General features: G+C 32.0%; 1 long non-coding RNA gene across 1 annotated transcript; it reads left to right on the forward strand.

Moving 5' to 3' along the window:
- The first annotated feature begins 16,132 nt into the window (after positions 1-16,132).
- On the forward strand, positions 16,133-18,352 carry LOC143054749 (uncharacterized). Its single transcript, XR_012971814.1, has 2 exons — positions 16,133-16,305; positions 17,938-18,352. It is a non-coding gene; the product is annotated as an uncharacterized LOC143054749 (long non-coding RNA).
- The last annotated feature ends 4,721 nt before the right edge of the window (positions 18,353-23,073 follow it).

Here is a 23,073-nt window from a genome sequence, read left to right on the forward strand (position 1 = left end):
ATACCGGAGTACTGACTACTGGGTTGATGCCACCCTTGGGGACTGCAAATATTATAATTGCTGGTATTTTTTATCATATTGATTTAGTTTTTAAGTGTTTCCTTTTTTTAGGGGCGGGGGTACGGGGCGTTGTTAACCCATTCAATATACTTTCTTTATTCGACAGTTCTAAATAAAACATTAATACAATACATTGATGATTCTAATGAAAACAAGGTAAAGACATATGCTAGATAAGATGTTGAACAATAGAGTGACATGTAGTGTAAACAATTTGAAATGCGTTACACTATCCAATATCATTAGTTACATATATATTCATTAAAGATGTTGTATTCTTTTCTATAATATAGAAACATACACATACAGATTTGTAATCTGGTATTTATACAATGTAAAAAAAAAACACATACAAATATATATATACACACATGAAAATTTAAGTGTTATTTATCAAGAATGAAACTGGCACTTGAATATTTATTGTCTCATAATACAATAATTTCAAGTTTGAGAAAGATAACAGAAAGCATGAAAGAGGGGCAAAAGATACCAAAGAGACAGTCAAACTCATAGATCGAAAATAAACCGACAACACCATGGCTGAAAAAGAAAAAAATAACAAACAAATGATAGTACACAAGTCACATTCGTGAAAGAGGAAGGGGATTTTAGTAACGACTTAATGAACATATCCGATATCATAATTTTCCTGCAAGAATTTATAAGCAGTGCAAAAATACTCCTTGGACATGTTTTTTGTTGTTTTGTTTTGCATAAATATTGTTATAATAGTGCCATTTTTAAGTATGCACATTCTCAATTTTACACGAACCTGTATATACATAGACATATACTTATGCATACACTTCAAAGTTAATCCGCAATCTCAATAGTGCACTTTTTAAAAGTAAATATGAACCAATAACCTTTGACCAAGTTAAAGTTATAGCTATTTCATAATTTATAGTCCACAATGGGTATTATAAGGTTAAAAATATGCACTGCCTTCACGTGTATACATTGAGTCAGAACTTTTTTTTTTAATCTCTAATTGTAATCATTTGTCTCATTCACTATTTTTAAAAAAGCATGTTGGAAAATACATGCGAGTATGTTTATGCATACATATAAGGTGTCTCTCTAACTGGATCATTATTCCCTTGTATCTATGATGTAGTGTCAAAGAAAGCACAAGTCAGAGTGTAAAGAAATGTATTATCAAATGCTAAGTTTTTTTCACATGTTTTTGTTTATAGTATCTCACGGTGTTGCTTGTTGGACAAATCTGAGGTATACACATGTACCAATCCCAGGACAATAACATCTTAAAATGTTTTTAAATATTACCATGTACAGTTAATATAATTTTACTTATTTTCTCTATTATGTTGGGCGCTTGAAAAACGATTATTTCTTACCAAATGTGTATTTTTAACGTGCTGTTTTTGTTTTACATACTATACTGGGAAGTTTTGAAACGGATAGTAAAAGTAAAGGAAAGCATAATAATGACTTTCTATTCCGTAAACAATAAATGTAATTAGTTATGTCACGCCCAGATAATAATGGCTACAATACAAAATACGCCTAAAACTGGCGATTGATCTCAGATGCTCCAGGAGGGTAGCCAAATCCTGCTCCATATTTGGCATCCGTCGTGTTGCTTATAATAATAAACCCGGTAACAAGTCTAATTCGGTAGATAGGTAGCATTCGTGACAAGGGAACGGGATTGTATTTACGACACAATGAACATATTTAAGAAGGAATTATTGCAACTTCACTATTTGAAAGTCTTGGTTAAATATTTCCTTGTGAGCAGCAACCCGTTCACCTCACCTCACCTATCCTCTTCATGCCGGTCGGCATTTAAGGCCCAGATACATTCTTTCCATTTTACACGGTCTTTAGCAGCTGTTCTTGCTGTAGCCCAGCTGTTCCATCCAAGTGATGTTCTTTCAGTCTCTACAGTCCGTATCCAGGTGGTTTTGGGACGTCCAACTTTCCTCTTTCCCTCAGGTTTCCATGTCAGTGCAACTGAGCATATTCTGTTGGTATCCATCCTTAGTACATGGCCAATCCATCTCCATCTTCGTTCTATTATATCATCACTTAGCTTCTTTGTTCCAGCTTTTATGTGAAGGTTTTCGTTGGATATTCTATCAGGCCATCTTATTTTCAGTATCTGTCTTAAACATCTGTTTTGGAAGGTGTTTAATTTCTTCTTGTCTTGTTTAGTGTTTTTCCAGGTTTCACATCCATATAGTAGGACTGATGTGGCTGTTAAACAACCTGACCTTCTTTTTAAATGACAGTACCGACGATCTCCATATTTTTCTTAGCCTGCTAAATTTGCCTTTAGCTTTCTTCAACCTGTTGTCCATGTCATTGTCACAACCACCTTTTGTTGTTACTATTCCTCCTAAGTAAGTAAAGGTATCGACATCCTCTAGGTCTTTCTAATTTAACTTCACTGGGTTGTTATTTGTGGTGTTCATCCGCATTACTTTTGTTTTAGAGGTGTTAATCTTAAGTCATTTTTTGCTGGCATTCTCTTGAAGTTTATCTGTTTTCAGTTGTATGTGTTGGAATTTGGAAGACAGTAGTGCTAGGTCGTCAGCAAAATCAAGGTCCTCTAGTTTGGTGGTAAATTTCCACCTGATTCCTGTTTCATGATCTTTAATCGTTTGTTTCATAACATAGTCAATGGCTAATAGAAATAAGAAACCAGACATCACACATCCTTGTTTTACTCCCGTTTTTACTTTAAACCATTCCGATTGTATTCCTTCGTCTATGACTGCACACTCAAATGAGTCGTAAAAGAGTTTTATAACTGTGATGAGATTGTCTGGGATGTTGTAAGCTTTTAAGATGGACCATAAACTTTCCCTGTTGATGGAATCAAACGCCTTTTCTACAAAGTTCATTTATAAAGGAGCATGCCATTCCGAACATTGTTCTATGATGTTTCTGACGTGAAAAGTTGTTCTATAGTGCTTTTACCCCTTCTTCTTATTATTATTTACAAATGAAGTATTGTGATTTAACAGAAACAGAAAGAATGTCAGTTTATATTAACCACCAGTTTTATTAGTAAAAGCTAAAAAAAAAAAAAGAAACACTACATAGCTTAAGTGTATTCGTTTTATTAATGTATACTGTCCCTTTATTATTAGTAAATATTGTTCATTTAGCATTTCTCATCTGAAGTCAGCTTGTTCTTGTCTCAGTTCTTCATCTATTCCTACTTGTATTCTTTGGATAATGATTTTTGTGAATACCTTACTTGGCACAGAAAGTAGTGTTATGCCTCTGTAGTTATCGCAGCATGTTCGATCTCCTTTCTTTACTATTTCAACTATCAGACCTTTATTCCAGTCTTTTGGTATTTCATCTGCAATCCCTATCATATTGTAAAGTTTATGTAAATACTTGGTGGTTGTTATTGTATCTGCTTTTAGTATCTCAGCTGTTATGCCATCTATGCCTCCTGACGTCTCATTTTTTAATCTTTCAATGCTTTTGAAATTTCCTCTTTCCTGATTGGACCTGTATCTATTTCTCTTTCCTTGATTTCATAGTTTAAATTAATGTTAAATGGTATTTCAGGTTCAGGTCTGTTCGAGACTTCTTGAAAGTGCTTTTCCATCTTTTTAGATTTCATCATGGCTAGATAAAGGATTTCCAGACTTATCTTAGATGACTTGGGGTGGTTTCTGTTTTTCATTGCAAATTGTTCTTGTTACTTTGTATTCTGTTTTCATCATACCATTGCTTTCTGCTTTTTCTGCTTCTTCTATTAAGTTGTCTGTCCATTGCCTTTTGTCATTTCTCATACTTTTCTTCACCTCCTTGTCTTTGTCACTGAACTTGGCATGTTAGTTGTTCTTAACTCGTTCTGATCTACTGTTGTTACTTCTTTCCTTTAGTTGTTTTCTCTCATCTACAAGTTTCCATGACTCATTGGAGATTCAGGGCTTATGCCCCCGCTCTTTGAAACCTAGGGTGTTAGTTGCTGTTTCTTTATAGCATTTTGTTATACCTTCCCAGAATGTTTCTATGTTCTCTAGCTCGTCTAAGAGTTGGAAAAAGTAAAATCACAAAAATACTGAACTCAGCGGAAAATCAATTTCGGAAAGTCCATAATCACATGGCAAAATCAAATAACAAAACGCATCAAAAATGGAACTTGTTCTTCAGCTCGATTGAAAATGTTTTTTTCTTATTTATGGACGTTGTAGTTTGGTGGTATCGAATCTCTTTCTTGAAGTATCTGTTACTATTTTGTATTTCTTAAGTTTGATTCTTAATTTGCATTTGAAGAGTTCGTGATCGCTGCCAATGTCTGCTCTTTTCATAGCTCTTGTGTCCAGTATTGATGTTCTGTGTTGTCTAGTAACCAAGATATGGTCTATTTGATTTTCTGTTTTCTTGTTTGGTGATATCCATGTTACTTTGTGTTTGTCCTTATGTGGAAAGATTGTGCCAGTAATGACTAAGTTGTTCCTTTGACTAATATCAAGGAGGTTTTCTCCATTTTCGTTTCTTCTCCCTATTCCATGCCTTCCCATGATGTTCTCATGACCTTCATTGTTCATCCCAACCTTTGCATTAAAGTCGCCCATTACTAAGAGGAAGTCATGTTTATGTGTCCCTGCTATGACTCTATCTAGCTGTTCTACGAAGCTTTCTTTTGTTTCATCTGTAGCATCGTTGGTCTCTGCATATACAGTGATTATACTTATTTCGATGGTTGATGTGTGAAATCTGGCATACATTAGCCTCTCAGTGATCGGCTTCCATTCAATCAGTGCCTTTTTTGATCGACTTGACAGCATCATTCCAACTCCTGCCTGATGTAGTCCATCATTCCTGCCTGAGTATAATAATACTTTACCATTTTGAAGTGTAAGCTTTCCACTGTCTAGCCATCTGACTTCGTTTAAGGCCAATATTTCTATATTGTATCTGTCCATTTACCTCTCCAGTTCTGCAGTTTTACCTGTGGCATACATAGTTCTTACATTGCAACTGCCTAGAAGTATATTTTCTTTTGGTGTACACAAGGGTGTCAGCTTGTGGACTTCCCGTGGGCTTTCATCCACCAGCGTCATGTCCCTAAAACTATGTTGTACAGCAGAGGTGTTATCCTCATGCTGATTTCTAAATGTATCTAGGGTTTCCGTAATCATCATTGTTTTATTCTGTCTGGTGATTAGCCATACGAGAAACCTACTACCTGTAGGATGGAGTTTTGTTGTCTAGGTTTTCCTTCCCATAGATGGTTGCCTGCCATGGCTGACGAGTTCCATCTTCCCGGCTTTTCTTTTTGGGTCTGCTCCCATAGCCTTTTGATCTTCCCAGATCTAACCACAAGGCAGCGGTACTATTTACCCATAGTTGGGACAAGGTTGATGAGTGTAAGAGTGTGTCCACGTGCCGGTGGACCTACACACTGCATCTCTAGGGCCCTTGCTACTCCGAGATCCTCTACAATAATGCCTAGAATGCTAAATCCTAGTTACCATGTGCTGTCGCGGAGAGGCATTGTAGAAGTCTTGAATAGTGTAGAGGCTATGTACTGGCAGAAAGATTTACGCATTCGGCTTTCTTTTCACCCACAAAGCAGGCTAGCCAGCGGTGATAGAGAGCCTATGGCCCTAACCACACTAGACGCATACACAATCCTGTGGTACAGACCACCAGCACACAACACTGCAGCTAAAGAAAACATTGTAAAGAGACTTAAGCTGGTAGCCCCAAGTTTAAATCTTGGTCTTCATTCTTTACGATCAGGCGGTGCAACTGCAGCTGCTAAGTCTAATGTAAATGAAAGATGCATAAAGCGACATGGGAGGTGGAAGAAAGATTTTGTCAAAGATGGTTATATCGAAGATACTTTAGAGAAGAGAATTTTAGTCTCACAAAAATTGGGTCTTTGATACATTTTTACTACACTCCAACCCTTTCTTTGGTATTTCTATGCTTTCTGGGCTATCGGCAACACTATATATATTGCATTCATTCATGCCTTATAATAGATATGAGCGTATAGGGTATACGTATAATTTCTCACGTTTCGTAGTATAGGGAGAAATTATTGTATACTCGGTAATATCGTAGTAGTTTTATAAGTTTACGTCACTCGGTATAAGACACGTGACTTATTTTATAGCGGGAAATTTTTCCCTGATATTATCACTTTCTCGCCCGCCGCAGACAGGGCAACAATCAAGTTCCATTAATAGTATGAATATATTTTGAAACATGCATTTATATATACTTCTCAAAATAATATATACGTCCGAGTATGTCTCGTGAGATGACTTGTCGCATGGGGTCGGACCTAGGTTTCCAGTTTATCCCATTAATGGGTTTTTGTTTGGTTGTTCCTGGCTGGCGAGGTCGTTGATGATCGAGTTATTTATGTATTTAATTACATGTTTACATTCATGTCGGCTATATTTTAGCTTTCGTTGGTACAAGGTTTACTTTTTCTAGCTAAGTTGTACCTAATAGTATATTTCAAGGTTTTGTTATTAGGAGTAATTGTGGATATTGCTTTTTTCATATGTTTATATATATATTAAGATACATGTATGTAAATAAATTAATAAATTCGTTTGTCCACTGTGCTTGCTGAGCAGCAACCCTTTATCAAGAAAATAATAATATGAAATATCGGGAGATAGATACTCCGTTTGCAGACGCTGATGGAATGTTGCCACATAGGAATGGAAAGTTCACAGTTGGGAAGCATAATTGCATACATATTCTATTCACTTTAAAGCCAGAGTGTTAACCCACAAATAGCATAGTGACGTTGTATAATTTCAAATATTGAATGCATAACATTTCACTCTAATGTTGCACTAATCTTATATAATTCCAAAACCGGAATCAGTGTAAAGTTTGATGATGGACAAATTTTGTTTATCCTATAACTTGTTTTTTTTTTAATTTCAGAAACCATTATCTTATAATGTATGGGCTCGTAATAGGAACTACCGTAGGTGTATTAATAATTATATTTGTAGTATACGGAGTATACAAAAATGGCAAAGTAATATGTACAAACAGAAGACGAACACCAAACAGAAATAAAGAAATGATACCTTTGAACAAATAAGACATTATATTTATAAGACACGACTGTAATAATTGTTATGGTGACTGTGATTTAACAGCTGAAAGAAAATTAAAATTGTGAACCTTAAAAGTACAAACGTCAATACCGAACCATATTTGGCAAAATCAAATAAGTTCTTACTTCAGAAATAAAAGTTATAATCCTTTATTTAGCTATAGGTATATTTATTTGATGACGAAGTATATATCATGTCGACATGGTATTTCTTAAATGTTAATTCTTCATTATTCATTATTCCACATATTAATTTAGGTGTTACATATGATCGAATCTAGAGTTAAAAAAAAATTTATACTATTGTGTAATTATTGGTACAACAATGCCCTTGAAAATCTTTATTTTTTTTTCGAAAATTCAAAATTTGTAAACAGGAAATTGATAAAAATGACCAAATTATTGATATTTATGTCAAAACCGAAGTGTTAACTACTGGGCAGGTGAACCTCTGGGACGAAACGTCCATCAGCAGTGGCATCGACCCAGTTGTGTAAATAGTTATGAAAAATAAAAGAGACGTTTAAATGTGTAAAAGATGGTGACAGAAACAGATAATTAATTCTTTGACTCGACTAAAAAGTATAGTTTTACATGAAAGATACAAATATATATCTTTTTTAGATAAAAATCAGTTTTTTTGTTTTATTATATCTTTAATCATAGAAGTGTTTTCGTAATAATGTAACTTGTCATTGTTATCGAAATTTTATTTGATTTTCAAATTTATTCATTGAGTGACAACAGTAATATCGTTGCGACCTGTTGTTTGATATGTTCAAGTTCAGCCCTTCAAAGTTTATTTAAGCTGTTGTTTAATACTGATAAATTATAAATATTATTGATTGTGGTATATGTTTATGTTCCGTTATCACATGCATCAATGTATCTGTTGTGCATATGCTTTTGTATCGATATGCCAACTGTTAAAAATTCTACGGAAAACTTTTATTTATTTTTTGGCGATAATTTATTGTTGTGTTATTTTAAACAAGATGCATTATCTTATTCTCAATTCATCGAAGGGCGATAGAGATATGAGATGAGGATTAGAAAAAATCTATAGACTAAAAAAAAAAAATACACACAAAGAATCTATTTATCGCAAAGTACTAGAGTTTTTAGTGCTGAATGTTTTTAGTTATTTATTTTTAAGTTTTAGTCTTTTTAATGAAAAAGTTATCTAACTGCAAAGCTTTTTTAATTAATTTTACTACTAATGTTTTATTGTTTGAGGTAGTGATTTTTCCTTTATTTTATGATATTTTGTGTTCCAATGAATGACGAATACATACTGCTGTATTTATTTTATCAAAGGATGAAGGCATTCAAAGAATAAACTATCTTTATTAAAGGTGTGGAGATTCATAACGAAATATGAAACAGTCATCCTAATATGTACTAAGAAAATGTAGAGGTACATTTGAAGCCTTTACTGATTAGGGATGAAAGTTATAGCAAGACTCGCCATTACATGCCTTAGAACAAATTTATCATGTTTTTTTTTTTTAAATATGTGTACTATTTAATAAATATACACAATGTTTTATTTAAAGAGAATTGGAAGAGGGACGAAATATACCAGAGGTACAGTCAAACTCATAAATCGAAAATAAAACGACACCGCAATGATTTAAATAAAAAAAGACAAACTAACAATAGTACACAATATAACATATACAACTAAAGAATAAGCAACACGAACCCAACCAAAAACGCATAGTTGTATCATTGGCAATTGTAAATGTATCTCCCTTTTTTATGCCTCATTCACACGTACATTTAATGTCGAATTGAATTTGAATCAGATGTGAATGGAATTTGCTATTAAGGTTCATGCAGTCTTCTAGAATCCAGGTAAATAATTCACAGTTATACACTTCGCATTAAAATGTGTTTTCTTTTATTTAAATTTGTGTATATGCTTTAATTCAAATTAAACTGTCTTGTGGAACCTTTATCATTTAAAATAATAATGATAAGTAAAGTAATAATTAATTAACTGATAATAAAAATTAAAAGTTAACGATGTAAATGACAAAAAAACATTACAAATTTTATCGACCGTTTTATCAACAGGTTAAACATTGTTAAATCAACAGGAAAACAACCTGTAGATACAATTTGTAATGCTTTTTTAATGTTTATATATATAATTACTTATTTAAAGTAATATCTCGTCTCTCTATTTTCAATTTTATTATACCAGCCTTATTATCTACAAGATTTAATAATTGTTTGGTATGACTTTACCTTTATATCTTCATTTCTGCACTCGTTATATCAACAGAAAAATTATTTTGGTTTTCCATAATAGATAGAGTTAAAAAGGCTTGAGGGTATAAATATTTCAGCAAAAATTTTTTTCATTAAAATTTTACTTATCACACTATCAGTTGCCACTTAATGAGATGGTAAATATGAAAGTTTTTGTACAATAAAATTGATTTTTAGATAATTGAAGAATAATATAGCCTCTTAGTGGGTTTATATGAACATTTAGATTGTTTTATCATGTTTTACTGGCCATTTATCTGTTTGACAGTCCGTATTTTCCTATCCGTTCCGCCCATAGGTCCATAAATTATTGTGGTGTTTAGTGTTGTAGAAGAAGAATGCGCGTTATGTAGAAACCTTAGAAGGGAACGCTTTATATTTTTTCATGCGACTACATCAAATTTATTATTCTAACAAATATAAAGTAAAAATTTAATATGAATTAAGTCTAAATTTTTTCCCGCTGATTTAAATAAATTCAGTGTTTGCTAAATTTTAACCAAGGCTTTGGTTTGCTAATTTACAACAAAATTTTCATTCTAGAGCTTTAAAATAGCTTTAACTTGTACAATTTGTCTACTGTTGAGTTTAATATAAGTTTTCAAACAAGAAAAGACAGGCACAGAAGGTATAGTTTTAGAAAATTGACTAAAAAAGGAGAAAATGCACCATGACATGGCATGTTTCATAAAATCACTTTTTTGTTGCATTTCAGTGTCAACTGCCAACCTTCATAACCTATTTATTTCTGAACCGATTCTCAAAACTAGCAGGCCAATTTGCTCGTTTTAGCTAGCAGTAAACAGAAATTCATAAAGTTTTTGTACAATAAAATTGATTTTTAGATAATTGAAGAATAATATAGCTATCTTAGTAGGTTTATATGAACATTTAAATTGTTTCAGCATGTTTTATGCTTGCATTTCCTATCATGATTTTCTTGATAGAGGGTTACTGCTCACAAGGAAGCTATTAAACCAAGAGTTCCAAATGGTGAAGTTGAAATCATCCCTTCGTCAATTTTACGGACGCCATCACGAGTTGGTTGACCGTTATGGAATAACCGTTTCACAAATGATATCGGATATGTTCCTTACGTCGTAACTACAATCCCCTTCCCTTTCATGAATGTGACCAACCGAATTAGACTATTTACCGGATTTGTAATCATATTAGCAACACGACGGGTGCCACATGTGGAGCAAGATCTGCTTACCCTTCCGGAGCACCTGAGATCACCCCTAGTTTTTGGTGGGGTTCGTGTTGTTTATTCTTTAGTTTTCTATGTTGTGTCATGTGTACTATTGTTTTTCTGTTTGTCTTTTTCATTTTTAGCCATGGCGTTGTCAGTTTGTTTTAGATTTATGAGTTTGACTGTCCCTTTGGTATCTTTCGTCCCTCTTTTATTTGCCATTTATCTGTTTTACAGTCCGTATTTTCCTATCCGTACCGCCCATAGGTCCATAAATTATTGTAGTGTTTATCAACAAAGATTTTGCGCTTTATCTTTTCAATTCAATTTTATGGAAAAACGAGCAGAAACGCATATTATTTTTTAGGGACCACTTAATAGATATAAACCTATACTTTGTAGGAACTCTATGGTACTATGAAACTTCCGGTCCTGGTAAAACGGCGGAAAATTTTAGAGGAAGAAATGTGTTAAAAAACCCAGCCACCTATGGTAATTCAGAAGAAATATCCCCCAAACAGTGCATTATTCAGGTTGATGAGAAATCAGAAGAAATATCTGCTGATTTTGTAAAGAAAAAGGTAAAAATGAAACAAACCTCATCATTGATATACCCCCTTCTGCCAATAGCATTAAAGTGGTAAAAATTGGTTAAGATGAAAACAAAGCTAAACATCTTGACAAGAAAAGAACAAAATCTTCCACAAAGAAAACTGAATGCACACAAATGTGCAACGAAATTGCAAATTGTTTTATGATTCAATGTGACAAATGCCAAAGGTGGACACACTGTAAGTGTTCCAAGCTACCAGCATATCAACTTAATATGCTTTAAACACATCCAGAAAATACACCTGTAAAATATGTACAAATGTTCCCTAAACTTTAGTGATGAATGGGGACCATCTTTAAACACAGAAGAAAAACCCTTGAATCTAGACCCTCAAAGGACAAGGCCGTCATAAAATTTTGAAACTCAAAGGTCAAGACCCCCTCCATCAGGTTCACATTATGTACAGTCCGACCAAAATTATGAGAGAAACTCATTACCCTATTCATCACCTTATATGAACCCATAGTGTCAAAATGTTCTTCCTCTGTAAAAAATAATGACAACTTTGCCAATCCGCCATTTGGAAATGCATCTTCTACTGTACAGGCATATCATAGGCATAGAGACGGCAGCTTTGTTTGCCTTCTTTAATTTTTTCTATAAAGGAAAAAAAATAATAGAAAGTCTGACAGCCTTTTAGATCTATTTATTTATAACCTGCAGATCTTGGGCAGAAGAGTTCTTTTTATCATAGGTGCTGGGTACATTTTTTTCTATCAAAATGTGTCAAAGTGTGGAGTGCATTCAGAAAAAAAGACTACATATAGGCTCCTGGAACATACATGGTTATCCTCATAAGGGGTTTAAAAAGTACAGTGATCCAAATGTTTTCAAACAAATTATTTCAAACAATATTGTATTCTAATCAGAAACTCATTGTTCATTAGAGGATTCTATTTCTATTCCCGAATTCAAGTCAGTACATTTAATTAGGCCGAAATGAATGAAAGTCAATAAGCGGTCTGGAGGTATCTCAGTTCTTGTTAAAAAAATGCGTATCAAATTTCTTGAAAACAAGTCATTTGATTATATATGAAACCATGTATTTTTTTTTGGTCTAACAGAAGATATATATACTTGTTTTATATGTAACCCCGCAGATGGATCTAGATACTCAAATACTTTAAATGAAAATATTTATGATTTGGTGGAAAATGATATTGATAAGTATTCATCATTGGGGCAAATTGTATTACTAGTAGCTCTATTAGCTGGTGATTTAAATGCACGCACATGATTAAAGGTGCAAGATTTCATACAAAACGACCAAAAATGATGAACATATTCCCATGTCACATGCTTGCTCTCCTGATATAAACATTCAAGTCATGGATAAAACTATCTTGTCCAGAGGTAAATATTTAAATGATATGTGTGTTCAATCCAGTCTTCGTATTTTTAATGGTTGCACTACAGGCGACTCGACAGACAAATTGACATCTCATCCAACAAATGGTAGCAATGTAGTTGATTATTGTATTGCTTTTAAATCAATATTAGCAAATGTACTATTTTTAAGGTATACAAGTTTTTAGCCAATTTTTCAGATCATTATCAAACTTCTTTAATGATGCATGTAAATAGTAAAATACAAAATGATGTTAACTAGCTAATTGAAGCTCCAAATTGTTATATGTGGAGCCAAGATTCTGCATCCTTGTATCAAACTGCATTGTCAAGGGTGAATAATAAAAACAAAATAACTTTATTTAATAATACTGAATATCAGTATGATACTGATCAAATGGTAAACAAATTAAATTTGATAATGTGTGAAACAGCCGATATATCTATAAAAAGATATGTCATAAACAGTCAAAAAATAATATATCCAGAAATAAGAAAAAAATACCAAATAAAAACAGTGTTTTGATTCTTTATTAACAAATTTAAGGAAAAAGGTATAATGGTATATGACAAACAAAAGTTATTTAATAAATATAGAAATGATCCAATAGTGAGAGGCGATTTCTTCAGTGAGTAAAAGTTATGCAGAAAAGCTAGAAAATTAAAAGCCAGATAATACAGGAAATCAATTATAGAATAGCTTGACTTATCTATATGATAATAATTCTAGTTCTTTTTGGTCATTTCTAAGAGACATCTCAAATTTTGACAACACAAAAAGTTCTCCAGATCAGTTTGTATCTGGAAAAGACTGGTTGGATTATTTCAAAGTTTTGAATGATAAGTCCTCAAATATAAATGCATTTCACCTTTGATTTTCAACTCTTTATACCACTATTCCACATACTAAGCTTAAAGCTCGACTGAAAGAACTCGTCGGCTTATGTTTCTTTAATAAAAAGGGCACTAGACGTTTTACATAAAAATTATCTAGTTTTGGGCCGAAATGCAGAAATGCAGCTTACTTTGTGAAAAATCACGGAAAAAATACACCGAATGCTGGACTTTTTAATTGACAACATATTTAATGAATTTGGAGGTTTGGTCTTCCAACAGACTATTATATAGGGCTTGTACAGAAAGGAGAAAAGAAATAAGCCAAGTTTTTTAATTTCACCTTTCGGTATATTGATGATGTACTGTCTCTTAATGATAATAGATTCAGTGATCACTTAGACTTAATATATACAGGTGAACCTGAAATTTAAGATACTACCGACACAGATAAATCTGCTTCATATTTAGACCTTTTTCTACAAATGACTTCTTATGGTAGGTTGAATACCAAAATTTATGACAAACGCGATGATTTTAATTTTCCTATAGTCAACTTTCCATTTCTGTGTAGCAACATCCCAGCGGCACCAGCATATTTATTATATGTGTCTCAATTGATACGTCACTCTAGAGCTAGCTCAAATTAAAGTACGTTGATTTTGTTGAACGAGGAATATTGCTTTCTCAAAATTTGCTAAGATAGGGCTATAAATCAATCAAATTAAGGTCATCACTCTAGAAATTTTCCGGTCACCATCATGAGCTGATTAGCCATTATGACAAAAGTGTGTCAGAAATCATATCTGGTATTCTTTCGCAGTCATAATAACCTTCCATCATTACCGCACTGAACAAAGAAATAACACGACGGGTGCCGTATAAAGTGCAGGAAATGTTACCTTTCCGGACTACCTGATTTCACTCCCGGTTTTTAGTGGAGTTCGTGTTGTTTCTAATTATTATTTATAACTGTTGATGTAAATGTCCTTTGTTTTTTTTTTAGTCTTTGTTTACTCCTTGGTTTTGATTGTTATTGTCTTTAATTAACCATTCATAAACTACGAAACCGAGTCTCGGATTTTTTATATATGCCTCAAGAAGGAAGATAGATTGATTTAACTGCTGGTTGCCAACCTCATTTCACCTTTTATCTTTGGACACCTATAAATTCATTTAGAAACAAATTATCCAGAAACTGTGACACTGTATTGTTAATTATACTCCCTTTATTCACATATATCAAAGTCAAACCAAAAAGGGTACCCATAAAGTTTCTAGTTTAATTTTTGGCTAACAAGTCTCATGAAAAAATTGTTCTGAGAAATGACCTAAAACTGAATTTCCCCCATAGAACCCCTATTAATGCTAAATAAATACAAACATTCCACTGAGAACACACATGGAGTGTTTTGACACCATTATTGTATATATTATCAATAGACCGGTATAAGCCAGTGTTTGATCAAAGATGTAAGACCATCTATGGTTTGATATTATGTATATTTCTACTTTCATTAAACATGTTTTTACCTACTTTTCGACGCACTTATCAAGAACTATATAAAGCTGGATCATCAAAAAGTGTAACTAAACATCTTTCTCTTTCTAAAATACCGACTACTTTTTTTTCAACATAAAATATGACTTTAAGAATTATTGTGACGAAACATATTTAAACAGTGGTTCAACTGTGAATTCTTTACAATTCTAAAGATCTATTGCTAAATCTTTTGTTCACAATCCCTGCAATTTTTCAGCAACATTCAAACTTTCGATTTTTCTAAATTGCTCAATTAAATGATCAACTTCACTATCCCATTTAACAGAACTTTTTCTATAAAACTGAAAATTATAGTTATCAATTGATTGATTGGGTTATAAAAGTTCATATTTTTTGGAGAACCACAAGAAAATATAGTGAAGATGACATTATCAAAATGCCGGACTTTTATCGATTATATATTTGATGAATTTGGAGGTTGAAATTTAATAGACAGTCAGTAGTCTAATTATTACTGGTTGTGCACCCCGAGTAGCTGATTTGTGTTTGTACGTATATGAAACTGAATTTATTCTGTAACTTCTTAAAGACAAAATGAAAATGCACCTTGAAAAATAATTCATTTACTTTCAGATATATTGATGATGTCTTATCACTGAATAACTCATATTTCAGTCAGTACTTACATCTCATGTACATGTGTTGACCCCAGTGATATTATAATAAGACAAATATAACATGTGTCTAGGTCAAAGCAGACGAAAATACCGTAGAAATATTTGTATATTCCAGCTTCACTCCCATGAATAATGCACATACCATTTTCATATTTAATAACTAAGTATAAAAACTAATAACAGGGTAAATATATGATGTTTTAATAACAAAATATAATACAATTCTATGTAAGCAGCTAACAGTGGCTAATATATACATATAGTTTTAAGGATAAAATGAAAATAACGAGAATGCAAACAGTTAAGTTGTGCGCATCCTTCAAACATGGTTTGTGGTAATTAGAAAACCTCTTTATTTACAAAGCTTAATAAAAAAATACAATAATTTCTAAAAAAATCAGTCTGAATGATGTGATAAAACAATTTAAAAAAAAAATCTTTTTAACTTGTGACGTTCTATCCAGTGACAATTTGTCCTGTAACTCTCTGTCCGGTTATCCTATTCTCAACTGAATAAAAGAACATTTACAAATACCAAGGATTTGTATAGTAAGAAGGATTGGAATCTCGTGGGCTTTTGCATAGACTGTAGTATAATATCTTCTGCGGCGCGAGATTTTGTGAGATTACCCGTGATGCATCTGGAAAATGCTAAACTAGCTCTGATTAATGGCTGACATTTGCATCACCTAAACAAATAGACATCGATATGTAAGTATATACAATCTATATTTATCAAATATTATGCTTGAAATAAGAAGTTTAAAATGGTTCTGGTGTTATGAATAACTTTTACGATCGCAGTAAGAAAACACGGCTCCATAGAATGAATTTGCATATTGACCGAAGTGACTTCACCCTATCACGCCTATTGGGCGGTCCTAACATCATTTTCTATTTTTATACTCCTTCCTCAAAAAACGGAGATGAGGGAAAATATTTATATTTTCTGATAGATATATGATTTCTTCGTGTATTGAATAAATTTCGTAGTGATTGGTGCAGTAGTTTTCCTAATTTTTTTTTTTTTTTTTTAGTTGATTACAACAAAAATGGCGTTCTGGAGCAAAAATGGGGGTGGCTTCGGAAAAATGAATAAAGTTTTTCAATTGGCCTAGATTAATGTTCAAACATGTTTACAAACGTAAAACATTGGTGATAAAGTGTATTGAAGAAATCTCAAACCGCTAAATAAGGGAATTGTGATACTTTTTTGTCTTTAAAAATCAATGTGGTTCTCAGATGAATCGCAATTTACCAGGCCTAAATTGGGAGGGGATCCAGTTGTCATAACAATCTGATACTTCATTCCTGTTAATATACTGAAGTGAAATCGTTAAACCATGTGTTTTGAAATAGTTTTACATCAATTTTAACTAGCCATGTTCCATAGAAAACTCTATAGATTTGCCTTTGCCGATGTGGAAAGGGACAATGCATGGATGGTAATATTTTCAAATGTTCAGCCCAGTGTTTACCAGCATCATGGTATTGTGAACGTACATTGTGTACAAATGAATGTACATTTTTTATGACATCAAAATAATAATACACCAACACAGCTCATCTACTTTAATGCCTTTAATAATGTATGGGTAGTGCTGTTTTGGTCTTCATTATAAATCACTGCCCCCCTTTTATTATGCATGTTATTATTATGGACTCCCTCCTTCTCTATCTGTTTATACCACATATCACATGCAGTACAAATTTAAGTCCAATTAATTATTATGCCTGTTAATTATGGCATTTTGCTAGGCTAAATAATGTTTTCCTGCAACAACTTCAAATCCAACAATGCAATGAAAGATGTTTTCCTGCAACGGTGTCAAAGCAAAAATCAAAATAGCCTTGCAAGATTTTTTCCTGCAACGGTGTCAAAGCAAATAATTAAAATAGCAAGACGTCATAATTTTTTTAAACCTGTGCATTACAAATGTACCCGAGCTTTATTTTTTCTAGACCGAACTGCTCTAAACTATACTTCAGTCAAGTCCAGTTAGAGTTTTATATATATAATATATAAAGGATATTCTGTTATCTAACATTTATTCCTTTTATTGTTATTTTTGATTTTTTGTTTGTTTGCGACATCTTTTGATCCTACAATATTGCAAAATATTTTATTTTAAAACAATAGAAACATTGCTACAAATATAAATTATTCCTGAATTTGCATAAACCCATAGAAATCTAACATAAATTTTGCAAATATAATTATTCGAGCAGAGATCTTGAGGAAGTATTGCTATTGTTAACGACATATTTGATATTGGAATTGTTTAAGCCATATGATATTGTATTATTATTGCCACATGTAACTATATTACACCTTTTTTTCAGTATTTTCCAAAATGCTCAAACTGGTGAATGTTAAGAAGAAAAGTCTAGGCACAAGGATTCAAGTCCCCAAAAAAGTCTAAGCAGTTGTGTGCAAACAGCAGTTGGCCATTCATGCACTTATCATGTGGACTAACATATATACATGATATATATGGCATGCCTTCAAATAGAAACAGAAATACTAGTGTACAACTGAATGCCACTTTTGACCAGAACGTTCCTCTGAATATCATTTATGGAGGATATACCAACAATGTTTCATTGGATCATTAACATTTAATCTCTTCTACCTAAACTTGAAAGCTACGCTTTGTGTGTAGGGAACTTTGATAGTGACTTGATAGATGATCATGTGATACCTGGGTTAAATTGGATTATTTCTATATTTTAATATAAAAATAAATCATTGAACATCTTCTTTTAAATTCCATTACATGCCAGATTCATTTAATACTTCAAATCTGCTTGGTGTTGTGTATATTGACGATGTACATGTATGTGTAGTAAAATAAGCAAGGAGACATGGGATATGATTGAAATGAGACAACTATCCATTCAATATCAAATGAAGATTTTAAAAACTAGTAGTCTACAAGTACAATGATTGAATCAATGAATGTATGTCAATCACCATGAACAAAACCCATGCAGCATAGCAGGTCGATAAATATTATCACATGAAACCAACAGCCCATACATAATACATGCACAAAAAATTGTTTTTATACCAAATTTGAAGTTAAGACATAAGAGTTAAGAGATGCGGGATGTGGTATGATTGCCAATGGAATGAGACCGCTCAGTTCACCAAAGAAACAAATGATGTTGATGTAAGCAATTATTCAATCTATTGTTATTTCTTATCTTGATAGACAAAAATTGTTTTACATGTATTATACAGTATATTCGTAATTATGAGCTATATAATCAATACATGTACAAGGCAAAATTGTACAAAAAGTATCTTCTGTTAGACAATAACCATTTTATAGTTATCATGTACGTCTCAACAAAGACATTTATTGTAAAAATAGTTTTTATATATATATACCAAATTTGAAGTTAAGACCTAAGAGTAAAGAGATGTGGTATGATGAGACAGCTCAGTTCACCAAAGTTCAAATGATGTTGAAGTACCGGTAAGCAATTATTCAATCTTTCCTTGATAGACAAAAGTCAGTGTTGTACAAAAAATAACATGCATAGTAGTAACTGTGCGCTATAAAGTCAATACAAGGCAAAATTGTACAAAAAGTATCTTCTGTTAGACAAGAAACATTTTAGTTATGTTTACAAAGACATTTATTGATAAATATCTATAGACACTACAGTTTAGACCTACCAAGAATGAAAGTTACAAACAGAAAAGTATTACTTTTGTTTTAATACTTGATGTAAACTGCTGTTGCGTACCTCATATGAAAGTGTACCAATGTACAATCAGAAAAAGATAGTCTTCTTTGATATATGACAAGTCGCTCTTTTCAAGTTAATTTCTGTATTATACGTGAATAATACATAACCAGGAATAATTCCATGACTGACTACTTGAGAGGCCATTATACATGTATGACATGTATGACAGATAGCTGACACTATAAAATTGCCCTATCAAATTCATGCACAAATTGATGAAAGTGCTCTGATAAGAAACAAAAGCGAATTTAAAGATGTAATGTTATTAGTACAATTAAAAATTTTTGCTTGCATTGATGATTTATAACACACTGGCTAACGTTTCTTTTATGCCTATATATATATGTTTATGATGATTGAAACCGGCTACAGTAACATGCAGAGGATGTTTTATAGGGTTTACCCTCTTAAATTTAACAGTACTTGTTCCAAACTTATGATAATGACTAGCCACTATCAGAGACATATATACACATGTGTATATATGTCTCTGCCACTATGTATATGTTCCAGACCATATGAGTATTTGGACCGTACGCGTACGGTCCGGACCGTATACGTATACTCGTACGGTCCGACCATACGCGTACGGTCGGACCGTATGAGTATACGCGTATGGTCCAGTATGAGCTGACCATACATGTTATTGGATAATATGGGTTACATCTATACAAACATTTATCACAATCTTTATTTTTAGTTTTACAAATTGTTATTAATACATAAGATGGATAAAATGAACTACCTAACAATTTAATTAGATATTTGTTGAATTGTATATCTGAATCCTATTTTGAAACTCTCGCCAAAGGTGACACTCGCTACCAAAAGTATATTTTTCATATTTACATTTTTTCAGTTCATGCATGTTCCTTTCGATTACCATTTTTTTGAAAAGTTGCTAAATATTCTAAAGCAATTGTCCTCCCACATTAATTAAATTCAATTTCAGTGAGAATAATTGTCATAATTCAATTAGTGTATTATGTATTACTGATCTACATGCTAAATACTAGAGATTTACAGATTTAATTAGCGTGAATTTTTTAAATAGTTAAAATGTAAAGTTTTTATTTCAATTACAATTGATTTTTTTTTCTATTTATTTGAGAGTTAAGTTATGTTGATCTGTTACATGTATTTGTATCTAGTACAATTGATCAACTCCTGATATTAGTCAGACCGTACGCGTACGGTCCGACCGTATGAGTATTTCCAAAAAGTACGCATACGGTCGGTCCAGACCGTACGCGTACGGTCCAAATACTCATACGGTCTGGAACATATATAAAACGCAATGCAGTAATTCGTCCTGAAATGTGTTGTCAGTTCTTTTTTGCCACAAAAATGTTTTGCACCTGTTTCCCGAGATTGAAAGAGTTTCCGAAGATGCAAATTCGCATATAACTATAATGACATAATTTACAAGAATAAGATTTTTTTTAAATTCTTTGACAATTGACTGACAATAAAAACTTACAGAAGTTAACATACAAACACATTGTTAACTTCCGTTATACACATTGCATTACAATGTCCATCAAATAAAACAGTTAAATTTTGCTTTTTCGTCAATTGAAACTTGAGTGAAAATCAGTAATTACTACGTTTAAGAATGAATAAAGTCCTTAACCATTACAACATTGTCTATACGTGACAAAAATAAGAACACAACGCGATGCATGTGTACAAAAAATCACGTTCCGATATCGTAAGTGACGAGTAGTAGTAGTAGTAATAGTGGCGAGTACCGAAGTCTCGCCGCGGAAGAGATTACGATAAACCGCGAGATTCCAATCCTTTTTACTATACAAATCCTTGCAAATACCTAGAAGATAATAGTTTGATCGTTAATGTATCTGTCTTCTACGACCAGGTACATTTTATTTGTTTGGAAACTCGCTGTGAATTAATCCCTTCCCCCTTTTCAATTGAAACACATTTAATATCATAACATTTTCCTTCTGAATTATTTTTATTTCCTTTTGGTAAATTGGTCGCAATAAAAATAAATTTTGTCAGGATAGCGAATTCAAGAAACAAAGTTTTATTTAACCCCAGTTGTTTCAATGAATGGAAATGCTGGGACAGCAAAATCGTAAACGTTGATGTCAATTTGTACAACAGGTAACATATTTTAAAATTATTAGTACAAACAATTTCAAAAAAAATATTTTAAATTGTCTTCAACTTTAATTATAACTTATCGATCGTACTAATGGGTTGTGTTATTAACAAAAAGTATATGATATTTTTTTCTTTTGTTAGATATTGGTGCAAACTAAGCCTGGTATTTTTTTAAAGATCCAGATCCAAATGTTATTCAATTTTCAAACAGGAATTCGATATAGAGATAATTATAGTTTGAAGTTAAGCATTGTTTATAATGGTATTTAATTATTATAAGGACACACATTAACATACCGGTACAATGAATAATGAAAAATACCTATAAAAGTGGGAACTTTTTTATTATTAAATAAATGAATAAATTTGAAAACAAACCTTCGAAAATTAAAAACTTTAATATTAAATTAAAGATACAAAACAAAATCAATTTTGATATAATTTTCAATTTCGTATACATGTAATTGAACTAAAACAAGGTTGTAATCTTTTAAACAAATAGACCCTTTCTCTTTGATATATAATGATATAAGATCATTACTTTCTATTTTTGGTGTCTACAATAACAATATTCAATTTCCCGGTTATTGAAGTATTCTTTTTAACCTGCACCTTCGTCTTGCATATATATTTATATATTTTTGGAAAACTACAATTTCTACAATATTTAAATTAAGCTATAGCTAGCAATGAATCATTTTTGAAAAGTACGATAAAGGCTGTTTAAAAATATATCATTGTAACGGTTCAACCGATTTTCCATTCAGGTAAGTAATATACTCTATTATTTATTACCAACAACTTTGTGTAGTTTTAAACATGAAATACTTTGACCTTATTGATCAGAAGATGTGTGTTTGGTCTTCATCCTTAATACATTACTATAATCCCTAATTAGACATGTTAGATGATCTGTTCTCAATACAGAATTCGATATAATTTTATCGATTACAGCAACAAACAATAATTCAAATTTACAACATTGAAAAAATGCAAGGCAAAATATTTAAACTATAATAAAAATTGTGATTTATTTGCCGATATGATGTAATATTCCTCAGAACAGGACAATCTTTTGAATAGCTCACGTTTCTAACAATTTATTCGTGTTATACTGAATGACACGGAGACAAGTTTGTCGACAAAGCTAATCTTGAATGTTTACATCGCGCATAAAAAGACCTTAACATGTTTATGATGTTGTGATAGCCTTTTTGATAGATGAAACCTTATATTACAAATTGATCTGCTGACTTCAATTTTTGAATCAAGGGTGTCATCCTACAACGATCTATTCTCATGTTCCCTTTCTGAAATCCTCCCTGGATATGTCCTTTATTTATTTGTGTAGCATTTATTTGATAAAATACCAGCCTTGATATTTTCATGGTTATGGATTTCCAGGGTCAAACAATTAAAAATACAAAAAAATCAATTTGGATAAAATTTTCAATTCTTATACATGTAATTAAACTAAAACAAATAGAAACTTTCTTTTTGATATATGGATATAAAATCATTATTTTTCTATTTTTGGTGTCTACAATAACAATATTTATTTTCCTGGTCATTGAAGTTTTCTTTTTAACCTGC

Source organism: Mytilus galloprovincialis, chromosome 12 (assembly GCF_965363235.1).
Source record: "Mytilus galloprovincialis chromosome 12, xbMytGall1.hap1.1, whole genome shotgun sequence".
NCBI classification, from domain to species: Eukaryota; Metazoa; Mollusca; class Bivalvia; order Mytilida; family Mytilidae; genus Mytilus; species Mytilus galloprovincialis.